The 19,562-nt window shown below is 36.9% G+C and overlaps 1 non-coding gene across 1 annotated transcript; it reads left to right on the forward strand.

Annotated features, from left to right (window-relative positions):
- Positions 1-18,338: 18,338 nt before the first annotated feature.
- Positions 18,339-18,443, forward strand: LOC130854670 (U6 spliceosomal RNA). The gene has a single exon (XR_009054119.1). It is a non-coding gene; the product is annotated as a U6 spliceosomal RNA (small nuclear RNA).
- Positions 18,444-19,562: the final 1,119 nt, after the last annotated feature.

The following is a 19,562-nucleotide window of genomic DNA, read 5'->3' on the forward strand; positions in this document are numbered from 1 at the left end:
GTGAGAAATAAAGTTCTATCTTGTTTGAATCACTGAATTTTAGGGACTCTTTTTTAAAATAGTAGTTATTATCCTAACTAGTATGAATGTTAGGAAAGTTCCTGGAACATAGAAACAATTGAATAATTGCTAGTTCTTATTATTTTTATTACTAGCATTAATTGTCCTCACAGCAAATCTGTTTTAATTTTAATTTAATTTAATTAAATTAATTTATATATTTATTATTTTGGTTGCATTGGGTCTTTGTTGCTGTGTGTGGGCTTTCTCTAGTTGCTGCGAGCAGGGGCTACTCTTTGTTGTGGTGCTCAGGCTTCTCAGTGTGGTGGCTTCTCTTGTTGTGGAGCACAGGCTCTAGGTGCTCGGACTTCAATCATTCTGGCGTGTGGGCTCAGTAGTTGTGGCATGTGGGCTCTAGGGCACACAGGCTTCAGTAGCTGTGGCACACAGGCTTAGTTGCTCTGCGGCATGTGGGATCTTCCCAGACCTGGGGTCGAACACATGTCCCCTGCATTGGCAGGTGGATTCTCAACCACTGCACCACCAGGAAAGTCCAGCAACTCTGTTCTTAGATGAGAATTATGGTAGAAGATACAATGAATACTGGAAAGCCGTGTGCTGAGTTAGTAATCAATTTCCAGTGAATGAAAGACGGCGGCACAGTGGAGGAGGTGAACATTTTCCTAATTGTTATTTTAATTCCTGATTTGAAATTTGTCTTATTTTCAATAATGGTATTTTTCTCTGTTCTGTAAACTTTTATGATAATGGGAAGCTGAAAATAGCAAATGCCCTTAAAAGTAGAGGGATTCAGAATAAACCAGATATGACCTATTCCATCACCTAACTCTTCCTGCAGATGAAGGGTCCTGTAAATCTTAATTCTAAGGGGATGGGAGAGGAAACACTAGCTTCCACTTCTTCTAAATCCTTGTGGCAAGTAGTGGTCCTTTGCACAGGATTTCCAGAGAGTCAACCCAGAAAAAGATGTGGACAGCCCTCACTCTTGTGTGTATGAGTTGTGGCCAGGATGTGGAAGATGGGTTTTATATTCCATTTTTTAATTGTAGGTTGCTGTATCTATACCTCAATGAGGCATATTCTCAGAGCCTATCAACTTTCCTTATTATCCCACCCCAAAATGATCTAGGCTAAAACTGCTTAGACTCAGAAAAGGGGGAAAATAATTGATTGGAAACCCTCCAAAAGGAAGAATTGGGTCATGACCTTTGAGAGCCGGGTTCCCTTTGTCTGTTTTCCCTCTTCCCTCCAATTGCACCACCTTGCAAGGTTCCAACAAACCCTATACATACAGGAAAATCTGCATCTCATTTCTGCTGAAATGTTTTCAATTTAGGATTTGAGTTTCCAGATTGACTTGTGAACATCTAAAGGACTCAATGTCACGGTGACATAATGTTCCCCAAAGGCCAGTTGGCTGTAGGCAGAGAAATGGGCAGTGATTAGCTAGCTGTCAGTGGTCAAAGGTGCTGATGTGACTACGGAAACCAACTTGGGAAAACTGAGAAGGAAAGAGGGAAAAATTGAAGAAGTTGTGGGGGAGGAGAAATGCTACAAGGGAAACTTTATAAGCTAAAGGGATTGTTTGAAGATGAAATATGAAGAGGGACGAGATGGGAAAAGATGGAAATTCTACAGATAATTTGGAATGAGTTTCAATGACCACTTTAAATAGAAAAAGATCTTAAGAAATACATTTTCAAATCAAGGGGTAGGAACCAGAAATAAAAGGGAAAAGAAGTCTACATTTGAAGAAATTAGACTCACAGAAGTTCCAGGGACTAATCATGATGGAATGATTTGAAAAATCATGATAATAATCATTTTTAAAAAGTAGTAATTCCAAGGACTACTTCTACCATCTGTAAAGATCTGTTTACATCCCAGTCATTTTGCCCCCATTTGATCAAATGAGATCAAAGTCATCTCATTTGATCATCTCATTTGATCATTTGTGGGAATATTAATATCCCTGCTTTACAGGAGAAAACATAAAAATCAACAGGTTTGAAAATTTGTAACTTTCTTCTTCTTCCCCTCTCTTTTCTATTCCCTAAAATGAAGTTTTGGTCAAAATGTATTTAACTCTGTCTGAAAGGTGAAAATGCATCACAAAAATATACCACTGGACATAAGGAGGAGGGAAGAAGGAGCTATTCTGTTATATTTATTTTGTTAATGATGACTTAAAGGGATTTAATTTATCAATTATATATGGATCTCCCCTCCCCTCCCCTAAACCAGCCTTGGGAGCCACTTCATTTCTCCTCATTGGCCCCTGTCTGACCCCTGATGTAGCTACCCATGAAGCAGGCATACCCTTTCTGTCCAAGGAGATGCTCTGATTGATTTTGCTTGATTCACTGTATTTGAGGGATGATTGCATTCAAAATTCCATCCCTTACATAACTGAGAATCATGAAAGGAAAAGTTCATTTTTGTGATATTTATGGGAACGTGGCCTGGAGGGAAGACAACCTCTTTCTAATATTTGGCTTGAGAGCTGTCTATGAGAAAAGGCAGTGCCATTTGCTCAGCAAAGGTTTTTGTTCACTATTTTGAGTATTCTGGACCACATGTATATGTAATATATATTTATCATTAAAAAGCCCCGCAAAGGAGCTGCCCTCTGAAAAACTTTATTTGGGTGCCCCAAATCCCCTTTTAAGTCTTTTTCCTCCTTTCTAGCTGCAAGCCCCATTCCACTTTATCCTGCTTTAAATGTATTTGTGAGTGGTTTTGTAGAAACAGAAATGAGATCATGTGGGCAGAAAATCTGAACCCAAGAACAAGTAGTCCTGGAATTACATCAAACACTGCTTCTTAGTAGTTGTGTGACTTTAGTATTAACATCTCTGAATTTTCATTTTTTTAGCTATAAAAATGGGGAAAAGAAAGCCTTCCTTTCATATTCCTTCTGTAGAGCTTGTATGAATGGGCTTCACTTTTTCACAAATAGAAACTTCTCAATAAGTAGTAGTTTACATTTTTGAAGTCTAAAAAGCATTTAGAGTCAAAGAAAATAAGCTATAATGATGGATTAGTATTCTGTGGTGACTGTATTTGTGGACCATCATTTTTCTGGCCCATCATTTTTTCAAGTCAGCAACATAACACTTACCATGTTATATTAACTAGTTGTTAATGTGGCCCCCTACTAGGCTATGAATTTCTAGAAAGTTGGGATTATGTCTTTTTTATACTTTTAGGTCCTACAGGACAAATTTGTATTATTGGATGCTTAATTCTTACAGGCTGTGTGTGAATTTGCTTAGTGCTTCATATTCCTCTCAGATACGATAGAACCAATCTTTTGCCCAGGTTCGTAGCTACCTTGACTTTTTAAGACTTGGGATGAATGAATTCTCCTAAAGTATTCTGAAGTCTTCCTCTTTTTTAAAAAAACGAAGTATAGACGATTTTCTCTTTCTTTATAGAGTGTGTTTCTAATTAAAAATGACCAACACCTGCCCTAGGCTGGAGAGGATAACCCCTGTGTGAGATGCAGCTGCTATAACAGTGCTTCCACCTGCAACGTGGTACTTTTTGTTTATTAACAAAAATGGGTTTTTTTCCAAAGGAGTTCATTCGAATAAGAGAAAGAGTGACAGAAAAGCAAATTCTTTTCTCACTATTTCTCAAAACTTTTCATTCAGGTTTCAGGTTTTCCAGCATCCTTTGGCAACAGAAGAAAGAGAGCATAACAAGCTCAACATCCAAGCAAAATAAAATCAGTTGAGTCAATTGTCAGCTTGTCCCAGTTGGGATAGTTGCTGTGGGGAGGGATGAGTACCACCCAATTTCATATTGTGCTGTTTGGAAGTTTAGCTGAAGTAATTGTTTTCTGCATCAAATCTGCTTCTGAAATCTGACTTGAAAAAAAAATCCTCACAGTGGGCCAGTTAGTTTATTGTATCTACCTTGATTCCTTAGCTTTCTAAATTTTTGCATGTGTATGTCTAAGTTTTGATTGCCAAGACTTTAAAAAGAATCTATAAATTGGACATTTTGTCCAGAAAAGGCAATAGAGAGTCATATTTTTTTCTAAACTAATTTTCCAACCATGAGGTTGTCCTGCAATGTGTTTGCTATGGAGAAATCTAAATTTTTCTTAGTGTTTTTTTTCTCATCTGGAAAAATTGAATATTTAATGTTACAGACAATTTTTTGTGCTTAGTCACATTATGCAAATTTTATATTACTAAGGAGCATTAGTATTAAAATATTATTTGTTTCAAAATAGAATTGTAGTTCCTGCTTTTAAGACCTTGAAGAAGGCATGTTGGAACTTTATGTATGGCTGAGTTAGGTGGACGTGATGTGATATTTAATTTACAATCGCATAACTTTCAAAAGTTTCCCTTCATTTATTTTCTTTCCTTTTCCCTCCAACACACCTACTGAATTGAGAAAACTTGGTTTTTTCGAAGTTAATAAAAAACCCTACTCCTAACTTTAGGCTCTGGTGCCTCTCTGGATGACCAAGTTTTGTTAATGGTCTGATAATCCGTTGCCTTCTGAGGAAGTTCTTCAGAGGTCAGAGGCTAATGGTATCAAACATCAGGCTGTCTGGTTTATTGTAAGGGTGTTTGGTTAAGATCAAGATCTCAGATAAGAGCAGAGTTGCTCTGGTTGGGAAAGGAAGTGGTTTCTGATACAGCACAGCAATTTCTAGAGGGAAGTAGAGAGCGGAGATCCCAGGAATACAAGGTCACTTGTAGTTTGTTTTTCTCTAAAATCTTTAGGAAGTCAAGATACCATCATTAAGTACTGAAGGAACCCAACCTTGAGTTATGGGTGAAAATAAAAACCTTCAGATCTACACTATTAAGATGAGTAGCAAATCGGATGAGAAGAAACTGTGAAGCAAAACAAATGGGTTTCTAGTTCCCCGAGTTTAAACCCATCCTCCCTGGATTTGGAGGTCAGAGCTCACCACTCAAGGGGACACCTCATATTTTATTTGAGCACTTTTCTTCTAAGGAGTTGAAAGCACCTGGCAGACATTAACTCTTTTGTGCAGTAAAGGAAAACACAGATATTACCCAGTGAAGAGCTACATTCAAAGATGAGGGTCCCTTGGTCCACCCAGTTTAATAATATTGATTTTATTTCTCCATTACTTTGCTTCTTATGTACATTTTCAAGGTGATATATCATGTTAGCCAGTCCCCTGATATACAGGAAAATGGCTCTATCTACTTGGAGGCTTTTTTTCACAAAAGACTAGAGTTTAGTCAGTGTTGTCAGAAAGTTCCTGTGCATGAGATTGTGTGCTCTGTTGATATTTGCTCCCATTTTTTTCTAAATTTTACTTTCACTGATCAAGGACTATCTTTTAAAAATATCCAACTATCAACTGAGGAGAAAATGTTCAGAAGAACAAGAAGAATAATGAAAATATGGCAGGGAAATGCAGGAGAGTGTTTATGGTGACACTGTAGTTCAACCTCTTCATTTTCATTTTAGGAAAATCCAGAGAATGCCAAGTTTTTTATTTCCAGAAGGAGAAAAAAAAAAAAAAAAAAAAAAAAGGAAAATGCTTGCATTTATGGTGAAACTCTCCTTTGAAATTCTAACGTTCGAGGAAGTCCCAGTTAGAGCAGCAGCTAGCCTGTGGATACCTGCTGTTCTGAATCTGCCTCTGGAAAGTCAGCGTGGTTCTGAGTAACTACACCCATCAGGGTTTGGGTTCTTCCTCCGAAAAGGGAGCGTATTACATTAAACCATGGTCATGTCTCCTAGCTCTAAATGGCTAGTGTCGTCTGGGTTCCTGCCTTGGATACTATGACTATATTTTGTTCTGAATTTACTTGTCTTCAAAGCCCATGACTTATATGTAGTTGGTGAACCATGTCTGGCTTCCTTTTTTCACACATCAACTCAGTGTTGCACTAAGCTTTTAGGTCCAGAGCAGAGGAAGGTCAGAAAGTACTTTTTGTTTCAGATAGCAGGTCATCCACCCGTTACCCAGCTCTGCTGGTTTCTGGGGTCCCAAGTGAAGATCACAACATTCTTCTATACCTAGCCAACCCTTTAAAAACTGCCTGAGTCCATTTCTTCCATGAAGCTCTACCTGATCTCCTTAAACTTCTTCTGACCAGTTACAGCTCTAACTGCACTGTTTCTTTGACACTGTTTCTTACATTGCTTATTTTTTGCATGTGTCTTTTGTAGCTATCTTCCCTTCTCAGTGACTCTGTGAAGCCTATAAAGAAAGGAACTATGTCTTTTATGTCACTGCCAATGTCTAATGTGCTGCTGGACCTAAAAGTAGATGCTTAACAGCACATTTCAATGTTTTCTCTGCTGTAGAAGTTGTAGTTACAAGAAAAAACTTCTTCATTTCTATTCTCTTATTCACCTCCTCCCCTCCCACTGTGACAATGATTGTTTGAGTGTGACTAATGTTAGAATAATTTCACATTGGTTTATACATATACCTTGCATTTTCATTCTCATAATTACACTGTGAGATAAACACTATTATCCCTGATTTTCAAATGAGAAAATGGAGCCTCAAAGAGGTTAAATAACTCACCTGGGGTCACATAGGCAGCAAGTGGCAGAGTAGTCCTTCAAGACACGGTGTAGGGCTCTCTGCTGAGGACGCTTTTCTTATTTCTTGATGTCTCCTTATCTTCCCTGAGACAATGTGACAGAGCTGCATTATACAAAGTGTTCCATACTTACATTAAAAATGCTGAGATAAACAACAAGTTTCTAGGGCTTCCCTGGAGGTGCAGTGGTTAAGAATCTGCCTGCCAATGCAGGGGGACACAGTTTAGACCCCTGGTCTGGGAAAATCCTATGTGCTGAGGAGCAACTAAGCCTGTGTGCCACAACTACTGAGCCCACGTGCCACAACTACTGAAGCCTGCACGCCTAGAGCCTGTGCTCCACAACAAGAAAAGCCCCCGCTTAACACATCTAGAGAAAGCCAAGCTAGTGTGCAGCAACAAAGACCCAATGGAGCCAAAAATAAAATAAAAAATCTTTTTTCTTTTTACTCTTTCAAAGAAATTTTCACTGACATGTAGTTGATTTACAATGTTTCACGTGTATGGCAAAGTGAACGTGATTCAGTTATACATATATAATACATACATGTTATTCTTTTTCAGATTCTTTTATAATTAAATAAAATTTTGTATAAAAAGGAATGAAATTGGGTCATTAAAAATAACAGCAACAACAACAAGGTCCTACTGTATAGCACAGGGAACTATATTCAATATCCTGTGAGAAAACATAATGGAAAAGAATATGAAAAAGAACATATATATACATATATGTATATTTAACTGAATCACTTTACACCAGAAACTAACACAACATTTTAAATCGACTATGAATCAATTAAAAAAATGTTGAGATAAAGCCCAGGTATACACTGGACACAATTATAAAGTAGACGTCATTTATCTGGGCTACTATAATTTTACTTTCAGCAATGTTCCCCTTTAGTGATTCCTCTTCTCTGAAAACACTCAGGATTTTATATTGTCCTGACACCTTACCTTCCTACCCTGTTCCTCCTATCTTACTTACTCAGAGCCCTCAAACTCATTGACATTGAGGTGTAAATTACTACTAACATGTATTCCTTCTATAGTCATTTGCAATTCTTCGGTAGAAAATGCGAAGCAAAGGAGATGATTTTTGACTGGTAATTCAAATATATACCAGAGAATGTGGGCGTGTCAAAATCACTCCCTGCCTGTTATTTTCCCTTAAAAAGAGCCACACGATAAAAATAAATATTAGGGAGGAGAACATTGTCTGTCCCCTAGGCAGGCTTCCAAAGTCATATCCTGGATTTCTAGGTCTCTGGATCATTCCATCACAGCAGTAGTTTGTGTGAAATACTGCAGAGTAATAAAATCTACAGGTTGAGAATAAACCAGGTTAATGTCCCCAAGTGGGTATAATCCAAAGTCCAGACCCTCCCCTCAGAACAACTCTATAGTAACAGTGAAACAAACAGGTGCAGGACAGGTGCAGTGGGATGAAGACAGCCTCAACTAGGGAGTTGTATGTAGCTGGTGTCGAAAAATACAAAGAAAAATAACAGCTCATGCTGCGTCAATCTTTTGGGGTTTTTTTCCTATTAAACTATTTTACATGGAACTAAAAGCAAAGTAAATCTACCCACATTTTCTGATTGAGAATTGTAACCAACTCCAGAAAATCCTTTCTGTTAGTTTTTCCCTTGGTTACTGAGATGATTTTTCCTCACTTACTTTTCCCCAGAATTCATCTGCTTTGTGTAATATAATTGCCTTTAGAGCATCTAGTCCATCCCTCCCCTTTTACACTCTGTAGGTGCCATGAGATCAGGATAGTATTAATCTATTCTAACTTTCAGGGGTGGGTCTTGGTTGGCATGACCTTAATTGTGTCCACTCCTCCTACCACAATGACTGGCTCATAGATAATCTTGGAACCCAGGCTTGTTTTAGTCACTGTCCAAGTTTAGGATCTAGATTGATCCAATTAGAGTGAAACTCTCGACTTTTGTTTGCTGGTTGATAGTAGAAAATCTGCATCTTTTTCTGGACAACTTACAGATGAAAGGCCTAAGATGGTTATAGCCATTTTGCTATAATGAAAAGTGCCAATCTGGAAATAAAATCTACTCCTATATAGGGATAACCAAAAAAAAAAAAAAGATAATTGCAGAACAGTGGTGCTAGAGGCTTGGTCAAACCATACTTGCAGCTATGATTAGTCCTTTCATTTACAATGAGTCTTTTCATTGGATTTACTGTTTAAATCTATTTAATTTATATTTTTCTTTTTCTTATAAAAATCATGCTATATAAGTCATGTATTATAATATATTGATACTTCCACCTCAGAGGCACATAGGTATTTTTTTTCTTTTGAGTATTTTAACTTTGAGATATTGCTTACATTCCATAAAACACACTGATTTTGAGTATATGTCTGGACAGCAGGTATACGCCCATGTAAATAACGCTTCACTCCAAATGGGAATAGGTTGAAAGAACTCCTGCAAATTCTTGGAATCCTGAGATGGCCATGTGGGTGAGTCTGAGCTAGCCTGCTGGAAGGTGAGAGGAAACCTGGAGGTGAACCAAGGTAACCCAGCTCAGAGTCAGCGAACAACCAGACATGTGCAACTGGTCCTTCTAGATCATCTGGATCACACAAAAGTATGTATGAAAGATGTGTAAGATCAGCTGGGCTTGTCTAGGTGACAAAAACCACCCAGCTGACCAACAAAATCATGAGCTAAATAAAGTGAATATTGCCTTAAGCTACTAGGCTTTGCAATGGTTTGTTACACAGTGAAAACAATGTGATAGAAAAATATAGAACATTTTCCTCACCTTGGAGAGTTCCCTCGTGTCCTGTCTTACCCTCAACAAGGTAGCTACTCCTCTGATTTCTATTGCTATAGTTTATTTCTACTTAAATGTCATAGAAATAAATTTATACATGTTATATTTTATACATATATTATATAATAAATCTTTTGTGCCTGGCTTCTCTTACTCAACATAAAGTTTTTGAATCTATGTTTTTATGTGAATATTCCTTGCTGAATATCATTGCATCATTGTGTGACTATGTGATAATGTTTATTCAGTCTCCTTGATGAACTATGGGGTTATTTCTGCTTATTCCAATTCTGTCTGTCTCCTAATTAAGCAATTCTTTTTTTGCTGGCTTGGTTGAATGTAGCTACTAGAGGTAAATATTAGACCTTCTTTTTTGATTTATTTTAGCAACTCTCTAGCAACTGGTTTCTTTGTACTGACATTACCCTTTAAACCAGAATTATATTGTACATATAGTAAGTGGTTTTATTATCTAATTCTTAGTCAGACCTCTAATTGATTTCTGTTCTGATGCCAGAATCTGAATAGTATGAAGATAATCTTGATGACAAAGTAAACTAGAGGGAGAAGGGGCACTGAGATTTTTCTCATGTGTTGTTTGATCTGTTACTGCTGAAAAATCTCTATTTTACTGGGTAATCGGAGAGCTTTTTTTTTTAAAATATATTTTTAATTTAATTTATTTTTGGCTGTGTTGGGTCTTCATTGCTGCATCCGGGCTTTTCTCTAGTTGTGGTGAGCAGGGGCTATTTCTTTTTGCGGTGCGCTGGCTTCTCATTGTGGTCACTTCTCTTGTTGCGGAGCTCTGGCTCTAGGTGCATGGGCTTCAGTACTTGGGGCGAGAGGGCTCAGTTATTGTGGCTGGCGGGCTCTAGAGCGCAGGCTCAGTGGTTGTGGTGCAGAGGGCTTAGTTGCTCCGTGACATGTGGGATCTTCCTGGACTTGTGTCCCCTGCATTGGCAGGCAGATTCTTAACCACTGCACCACCAGGGAAGTCCTCAGAGAGCTTTGTAATTCAAACCTGCGTTGCTGTGCCAAACTAAAGAAATATTTATTTTCTTTTCCCTGTGACCACATATTAGTTAATTTGTAAAATAAATATTGTTCAGATTCTTTACTTCACTACCTCTTAGAAGTGCATAGTTGTAGAGAGAACATTTTATACATAAAAGTCTCAGCCTGATGCCTAGTACTTGGTGAGTATCTGATGCATATAATTTGGTTTCTTCTTCCTTCCGTGTTAGTGTGAAGTCATAGTTAAAGGTCAGTGGACATGATATAGGTCATATATGTGGCAGGAATAAAAATATTTCTCACTATGTTCAGGTTGAAGACATAATGCCAGTTTTTGCACACAAGAGTAATTGACAAACAAATTGGTCAGTTCTGTAACGACTGGATGAATAGAGCTTATTCACAGCAAAACAAAAAGCTTGAAACTACAACCCACAGACAATTGTAAGGAGTTATGAGGTCTCACTCATTTTCTTTGTCTATGAACTGTAGTTCTAAGACCATATTTGAATGCCAGTTTGCAGAAAGTTCTACATGAAATGGCAAGAAAACAAGAATATACTGGTGATCAAGATTTCTTGGGGAATAATAATTCATATTTACATTGAGTTTTAGGGATTTTTTACTCTGTCACTTTTTGAGAGACTAAGACATTTCTACCCTTTACCTCCACAAACTTTTCATTGCTAGAAAAAGAAATTCTCTTTCTTTCTTTTTTTTTTTTAACTTTTCCTCGATCTAGAGAATGAAGATTATCTTTCCAATGCTGAAAATAAGAGATTTCAGGGTTTTGTTGGAATGGATTGTAGATGTGTATAAACACAAAACCGATTTGGTAGTTGACTATTGATGTTCCCAGGTATCTGGGTCTAGTAGTACCCTTGTCATGTATTTTCCTTTTAGATCTGCCTGCAGAATTGCCTCAAGACCTGTTTAATCCCAATCTAATAGCATGGAAATTTAGGAAGACTCATTTGGGACCAGTGTCTCAGGCCTTTGAATTCAATGAAGAAAATCTTGACTGTGTTTTGTTGTTATTGTATAGCCTTGGGCAACATAACACAGGAGGATTAGAAATGAAAAGTGAAGAAAGATATAGAAAACAAACTATCTCTTTGATTGGCTGCACTATGCCACCAATGAAACACACAGAAGATGAATGCCCAAAGGTCAAGATGAATATAAAGAAAGCTTTCAGGATGAACCTTTATCTTGAACAGCTGCTTCATATATGTTTGCTACTAAGGCCTAAACATTTTTTTTATATGGTCCCAAATTTTCTTCCTTCTATAAAATCAAATATGTTGAAGTGTATTTTTGTCATAGCAGAATGATCTGAAAAAATGTGGTATCTTCTTTCGAATTAATATGAGCTTGCAATACACTTTGAAAAAGAGTAGACATGTTCTTAATTAATCTCCCCTTAATAAAATTGCTAGATTAAATGATATTATCCATTTCCTCTATTAATAACGCTGGCTGAAGCCCACAGTTACTGAAAGCTCGTGACTAGCAGGCTTTTCTCTAGATGTCCACACACCTTTATTCTCATCAAATGAGCTGAACGCTTACCAAATGTCAAACATGGTGATTCCCAAACCAGTTTGTATCAATAACACTTTATAGTCATTGTGTAATTTAATTAAATATCAAATCGATTAAATATGAGCATGAAAGAAGATAATTATTTCTAACAAAAATAAGCTCTGTGCTTTACAAAACAGGAATGCTCTACACCATTAAAAAATACGGTAGAATGTAGATGGACAAGACAACTGTAAAAAAGAAAAAAATGAAGCAAATAATATAACATCTGTAAAGTCTCTGTACTCAGGTTGCTTTGCAAGGTCTTTCATAAATTCTGCTCCAACCTGAAGAAAGCAAATGTGGGAAACACACAGATTCACTGTGGGTGTGGCTTTCATAAGAAAAACGATGCAGATTTCAAATTAGGGAACCTGTACTCAAAGAAATGTCTTGGCCTTACATCAAAAGTTTGGATGATAAATATACTTTTTAAAAGTTTTAAGTTAGATTAAATATTTATGTATTCCTCTTACTGTTTTTCTCTTTAACCGACTTTTTGATTGATTGACCTTCTATGGGTTTTAAGGTAAGGAGTCTTCTACTACATAGCTTTTTTTTTTTTTTAATCCTAACAACAATGCTGTGAGGGACGGAGGACAAAATTACTATAATTCAGATGTAAGTTGAAATTGTCTCTGCTCAGGAATGTAGTTGAAATTTTTCTTCAGCGTCACCTCTGTAAACTATGGAAACTCAAAGGAGTTCATTCTGTTTCTTATAATTAATAGCTTTTTTTTTTTTTTTTGGCAGCCTCTGTGTCAGGCCCTGGATCCACATGCAGTTCTGGTGTGATGACCACTCTTCATTCATTATCCTGGAGTTGCTAAGGGGGCTAGATAAAAGATGGATGCAAAGGGACTTCCCGGGCGGTCCAGTGGTTAAGACTCCACGCTTCCACTGCAGGGGTTCAATCCCTGATCGGTATCTAAGATCCTGCATGCTGCGTGGTGAGGGCAAAAAATTAAAAAATATATATATATGTGTGTATGTGTGTGTGTGTAGATGCAAAGACATTAGCACAATGCCTGGCACTCATTCAAATGTAGCAGTTGTTATGAATATTTCTATTACTTTGAATCATGACAATGACTATACAAATTGATATATTTCCCACTTTATCTGTTAAAAACGGAGACTCAGAAAGGTTAAGCAATTTTTCCCCCAGTATACATAAAAGTAAGTAGCAAGACCAGGGTTTTATCCTGGGTCATTTTCTCTTCCAAGCCAGAGGTCACTACAGTGTATCTGTAATATTGATACATTGAGGGAATGAGAGAAACCAAGTCTTCCTTGAATAACACCAATTCTGGCCAGAGGGAAAAATGTGTTTCCAGTCTTCTTTCCAGCACTAATTGAATAAGGATTTTATGTTCCAGCCTTAATGGATTAGTTGCTATTTTCTAGCCATCGTGCATCTACTGATGTTTCTTATTGTTGGTTTTTTTTGTTTTGTATTGTTTTGTTTTTTCTCCCTTTGTTCAACACATCTCCTTCCTTATGACAATCCAGTTTCCATTTTGGGAATCTTATCCACTTTTTATGGATCCATGTAATTGATCTGAATCCTCTTGTTAATAGATATAGAAATTGTACAATTATTGATACTAAGAACAGCCATAGTAATACAGAAAATTTATTGAATATTTCCTCTGTACTAGGCAATGTGCTAAATAGAGTATGTGAGGCAACAGGTGCCACATGAGGTCAGCACCAGATGAGGATCTTAAGGATTAGAAATGTTGAGTAAAATCCCAAGGTTTACATAACTGTTAAGTAACCAATATGATCTGAATATTTGTGTCCCTGCAAAACTCATATGTTGGAAACCTAATGCCCGCGGTGACGGTATTAGGAGGTAGCGCCTTTGGGAGGTAATTTGGTCATGAGGGCAGGGGTCTCATGAATGGGATTCATGCCTTATTAAACAGACTCCAGAGGCTCGCTCCACTGTGGGAGATACAGTGAAAAGTCGGCAGTCTGCGACAGGGAAGACAGCTTTTTCATGAGGACCTGGGCATGTTGGTTGGTACCCTGATCTTGGACTTCTAGTCTCCAGGACTGTAAGAAATAAATTTCAGTTGTTTATAAGCCACTCATTCTGTGGAATTTCGTTATAGCAATTGGAGCAGACTAAGACAGTAGTATAATGGGATTTGAACCCAGGAATTCTGACTTGGGAGGTTAGATTCTTACTGCATTCCATTTGGTGAGTGGATGTGTTCAATGGATTCAATATTAATTCACAAGAAGTCTGGGGCAATTTATCTTTCTCTAGGATTAGTAGACCTATCAAGCTGAAGGTAAAGGTTTTTACCTGGAGTCTTTCCATGAAGGAGAAAAAATGATTTTTGAGCCACGAGACTCAAAGGGGTTTGATTATGAAATGAAGATGTTTTCAGCATGAAAACAAAACCATGATGATGATGAAGTTGCTATTCAACTTTGAAAGAAAATGCCCTTGGATTGAATACAGCCTAGACTTCAGGGACAGAAGAAAGTCAAAGGCAATTCAGAGTGAAATAAATCCCAACAGAATCCTCCTTCCTTCCCCCCACCCTACAAAAAGAACCTCCCATGTACAGATATACTGCTTAAGTACTCAAATCACAGAAAACTACTTTTGTCATTTTTGCCTTTACGAGTTAGTATTTCCCTTTGGTCTATCCATTTCTTATTTTAAAAATAGCAGATTAAATACATACATGTAAAGACATCTTCTATAAATCAGTTTTGTACAAGTTCAAAAGAAAGAAAAATGTGTAAATTACTGCATTGAGTAGAATTTGTCATTAAGTTACGTAAGAAGTGTTCTTCAGTTGCATAAAAGATCTTTGTGAAGTATTTCTGCTGCCTTTGTTTTCAACACTGTATGAGTAGACACTTAACCATGAACATAAAAATTCAGAGAATTGTTTAACAATGCTTAATAAAAATGCCTGCCAATCTCTATTGAGTAACTGATGGTTGGATACTTAACAACTTGAAGTGTTAACATATTTTGGCATCCAATATTTTATCTGCATAAAAATGAATTCTTTGTTACTGCTGCTGATTCTGTTATTTCCCACTCAGCAGTCATAAGAATATGGTTATTGTTACTATTCTAATATTTTGGATTAGATGTTTAATAACAAATTCATGGAACCATTGTATTAATAGATATTAAACTTTGAATAAAGAATGCATATCAGACATGCTCAAGAATGCAGTTGGAAGTGTAGATTGCAAACCTGATATCCTGAGTATATAGTATCGTGCCTGGAACATTGTAGATGCTCAATGATTATATCAAAATCAAAAGAACTGAGAAGAAAAAGTAATTATATTTGAAAGCATCTATGGTAAGCTCTCATACAGAATATATTGTTAAATTGTGTGATAAACCAAGATTGGTGTACAATTTAGATGACTACAAGTATCTTTTTTAAGTACAATTTTTAAGATGTAATATTCAGTGGCAAATATTTAAACTATTTTACACAGTATAAGGTAGTGTTTAATATCATACAGTATGAGTTTGAACTACCATTTTTTACATTGTTAAGCTGTGCAAGTTAATTGAAGCCCATTGGGAAATTGCTCTGTGCATCACATTATTTTCACTATAAGAAGGGCATTGTCATGGTCCTTTTTCATGGAGTTGTGATGTTACAATGCCTGGCACTTAGTCAACAATGTATAGATGCTAATCTTTTAGACTATACTATTTCTATCTTCCTGTTGATACCATTTCTACCTTTCGATCATTAAACTTTTGGAAAACTCAAGGTATGCAATAGTTTTAAGTTATGTGAGGCTGCTTAGCTTTAAATAATAATAGAAGTGTAGCTGGACTTTTGTGTTTTGCATTTTTTTAAAATAAATTTTTCTGTCTTTATCTGGTTTTCTCATTTTTCTCTATTTCCCTCTCAGCACCAATTATTCCTTTCTTCTTTTGAGACACTCTGAATTTTTTAAAAGAACCAACCCTTCTTTAACCAACCCTTCTTGTATATTTCAGGTCAGGATCCATTCTGTCTTACCCCAAGATTTCTTTCCCTTTGGCCTCTGTATTTCTTCCATATCTATGCCTAGGGCCAACCAGAATTAGGAACAATTGCTGAGAATTATTTTGAGGGGATGGGTAGAAACAAAGTGTATACTTTTTCTTTCTGCTTTAATTGAAATTGAAAAAAAAATGTAACTTCAGAGGTGCTGGAGGTTGCCGCCTGGAAGCAGAAAATGAAGATAGAAAGAAAATGAGTCATGTTCTCATGCTTGGACCCTGGAGTCCCCATGATGGGTTCACAGGTAGATGAGTCATAAACCAGTAGATTCTCTTTGCTTAAATGAGTGTAATTAATTTTTCTGTCACTTGCAACCAAAAGAAAGTAAAGTGATAATCTACCCATGGTGAAGTTGCCAGTTACTCTTTCTTGCTTTCCCACTATCTTTGCTTCTTCCCCATGGTCCTCCAAACACCATATTAATTTGCTATTATTAATCATCTCTGGCCTTAGGAATGAGATAATCTAGTTTGTTAATATTTTATCCTAACCTGAATCAATATGCTCTGAGAAGTCTTGAGAGAGGTTCGGTACATGTGTATTTAACTTCTCAGAAATGCTTTTTTAAAAAAACTTTTTCAGAATCTTGGCCATACTTTGGATAGCTCATGCTGCTTGATAGTAACATATTGCTGTAGAATGTCTTTAAAGCCATAGAGCCTAGCATTAAATCTCAGACTTATCACTTATGAGAGTTATATATTTGAAAAAGTTATAATATCTCTCAGTATCAGTTTCTTATCTTACAAGAGTGAGGATAATACCTCACTTGGTTGAAATGAGGAGTAAAGATACAGCACTTAGAACAAGGTATGACATTGATGGCTGCATCTGAAATAAGCTACATCCTTTTTAGTTAATTTCTAAGTTGTTAAGATGCTTTCAGCTCTTCAAATAGTGATTATTGATCCATGTATTCTGTTTACAGATTTTTCCTCTCTGTAAATGTTTACTTTAGGATATTTCACTTTCTCCTTTTACCTCACAGGAGAGAGGGTCAGAAAGAAAGGGGGAAAGTAAATGTAAACAAATGTTACTTTTTGTTGTTTAGCTTGATATCACACATGTTGAAAAAGGCTGAAGACTTCATTTCAATAAGCCTTAAGAGTTTGGATTTTTGGTAGCATATTCCTTTGTTCTTGTGCTTCTTCTATGTTTCAAACTTTATTTTCCTGCAAATATTATTTTCACAGAAGAGCATTTTTACTAGACATTTAAATTTTCTAGAATAGTACTGCCTGAGGTAACTCCTGGTTTCACTTCCATTTAGACATACCTGCAATTTCAGAGGAGTAATGATGTGTTTCTGTAGCATTCTAATAGTTTAAATGTGCCTCAAACACATAGGCTTTTATTGTCAATCTTCTTGTTTTACAGTCTCTCCAATTCAATCCTGCCTTCCTTGCATGGAAGACAGCTAGGAAACCTGCTCAGATTTCCTTTTCTCAACCTCCTGCTGCCAGCTTTCCTACTCCCTTCCATCCCATAGGAAGCCAAGAGCCTGCTCAAATTTCCTTTGTGGAGTGTGTATCCCACCTGGTTACTTCTCCTATTCGGCAACAGGTGGTTCTTTTTGTACTATCAGCCCTTAGGACCCCCTGGCTGTCAGACTTCGTTCCCAGTGGAAATGTAGGCATTTGAGTTTCTTCCAGACTTCAATGGGTATATTGCCAATTTCCATTTTCTGAAAATAATTTTCTTTTGATGGAATAATCTTATTCCTTAATGATTCCATTAAATTGAATAAAAGAGATTTTAGTTATACCTGAAAGCTGAATCAGTGATTGATCTCTTTGTTGCCTCTTTTCTGATTTCTTTCAAACAGCCTCCAAGCATGTGGATCATATCGAGTTAACCAATGAACAATGGAAGCAGAATTCTGGCAACCCCATTTTTTAGCCATGTTGCATCATGGATTTCAGTGTTCTTCTCTTTACCATTATTTTTGGGTTTGAAAAAAGCTGATGAATCACCATTCCTAAAAATAGAACACAGGACTATATACTCAAAAAAATTCACCCTAGGTAATAGTGAATGCTAGTCAGGCTTGGGATTCACTGGACAGAACAGTATCTTAACAATGGAAAATGAAAACATTTAATAGGTGTTTTTGCCCCCATAGGAAAAGACTAAGAAAGTAAAGCTTTTTTTTTTTTTTTTTTCCAAATAGGAAAAACTAAAGGACAATATGATCAAAATGATAAATGGCCTCATCAGTATATACCAGGTATGAATTTTTCCTGGCAGTCTCAGGAATGTGAAAAATTTTTACACATTGATAATGTTTAAAGACTTACCAAGTGCTTGCTTCGGCAGTGCATACACTCAAGTTGGAACATTACAGAGAAAATTAGCATGGCCCCTGACCAAGGATGACATGCACATTTGTGAAGCATTCCATATTACAAAAAAAAAAAAAAAAAAAAGACTTACCAAACTAAATTTTACTCTGAGCTCTCATCTTGTTGATCTGCCTAGAAATTCAATCTGTCATTATTGGGGATTACTCCTCATCTTTTCCTGAAGGGCTGCGCAAAGCCTCATACGATTGGATACAGAGCAGAATATTCCAGAAGGCCCCTCCTTTCTTGGCCCATGTGTGTCATCACTAATGGACTCTTCATTGTGGTCCTCGTGGTGACTTGGAGTCAGAAAGCACCTTGGCTCCCTCTGTACTTTTGGGCATTAGATTTTTGGCTTTGCTTGGAGGTCCAACGTTTAGGGTACACCAAATCCCTCTCTGAGATTATGTCGCCTTATCAAGCTCTAAGCCTCAGCAAGAGACCAGGGCTTAGAGCACTGCTGCTCACAGTTTGTTCTGCCATCTTTCCTTTCACAGTCTTGGGTAATCTCCCTGTCTTTTACTCTCTGATCATTTGTGCTTCTACCATTTGATCTGTAATCCTTTGCCGTATGTTATCATCATGTGGCATGAATGTGGTATGAATTTCATGTACAAATAAGAGGAAAGCAGCTTTCATCAACCTTTTCATTGCTAAGAGTGAAGGAAACACAGGACAGGGAGGTATAATGTAAGGAACATCAGCTTAAGAGCTATAGATGAATGGACTTAAAATTGGAAATGGCCACTTAAAGGCAGGAGTATATTTGAGTATAATTCTCTTATTCCAAAATAAGGACAGTAATACTTAACTGCTCTAGAGGTAATGTTGCTACAGAGGCAATATGTATAATACATCTGGCCCCAAACAATTGTTCTTTATTATTGGGTTACTGATAGTTGGCATGAGGCTAGGTAGGAGGAGTCTTCAGATCATAGCCTCAACCAGAAGAACTTTGGGCTTTTGAGTGTGTGAGTCTATTTTCCCCTCTTCATAGGACATCTTTTCTTTCATTCTTTCATTCAACAAATGTTTATTACTTAAGATAAATCATATACTTTGCTAGAGTCTATGATTTTAATAAGATAGGCTAACACAGCTTGTCACAGAGTATATATTGAGGTATGTGTGTAGTGGGGGAGGGTAGCCAATTAAAATGCAGTGTGTTTAGCAGTAAGATATAT

Source organism: Hippopotamus amphibius, chromosome 5, assembly GCF_030028045.1.
Source record: "Hippopotamus amphibius kiboko isolate mHipAmp2 chromosome 5, mHipAmp2.hap2, whole genome shotgun sequence".
In the NCBI taxonomy this organism is placed as follows: Eukaryota; Metazoa; Chordata; class Mammalia; order Artiodactyla; family Hippopotamidae; genus Hippopotamus; species Hippopotamus amphibius.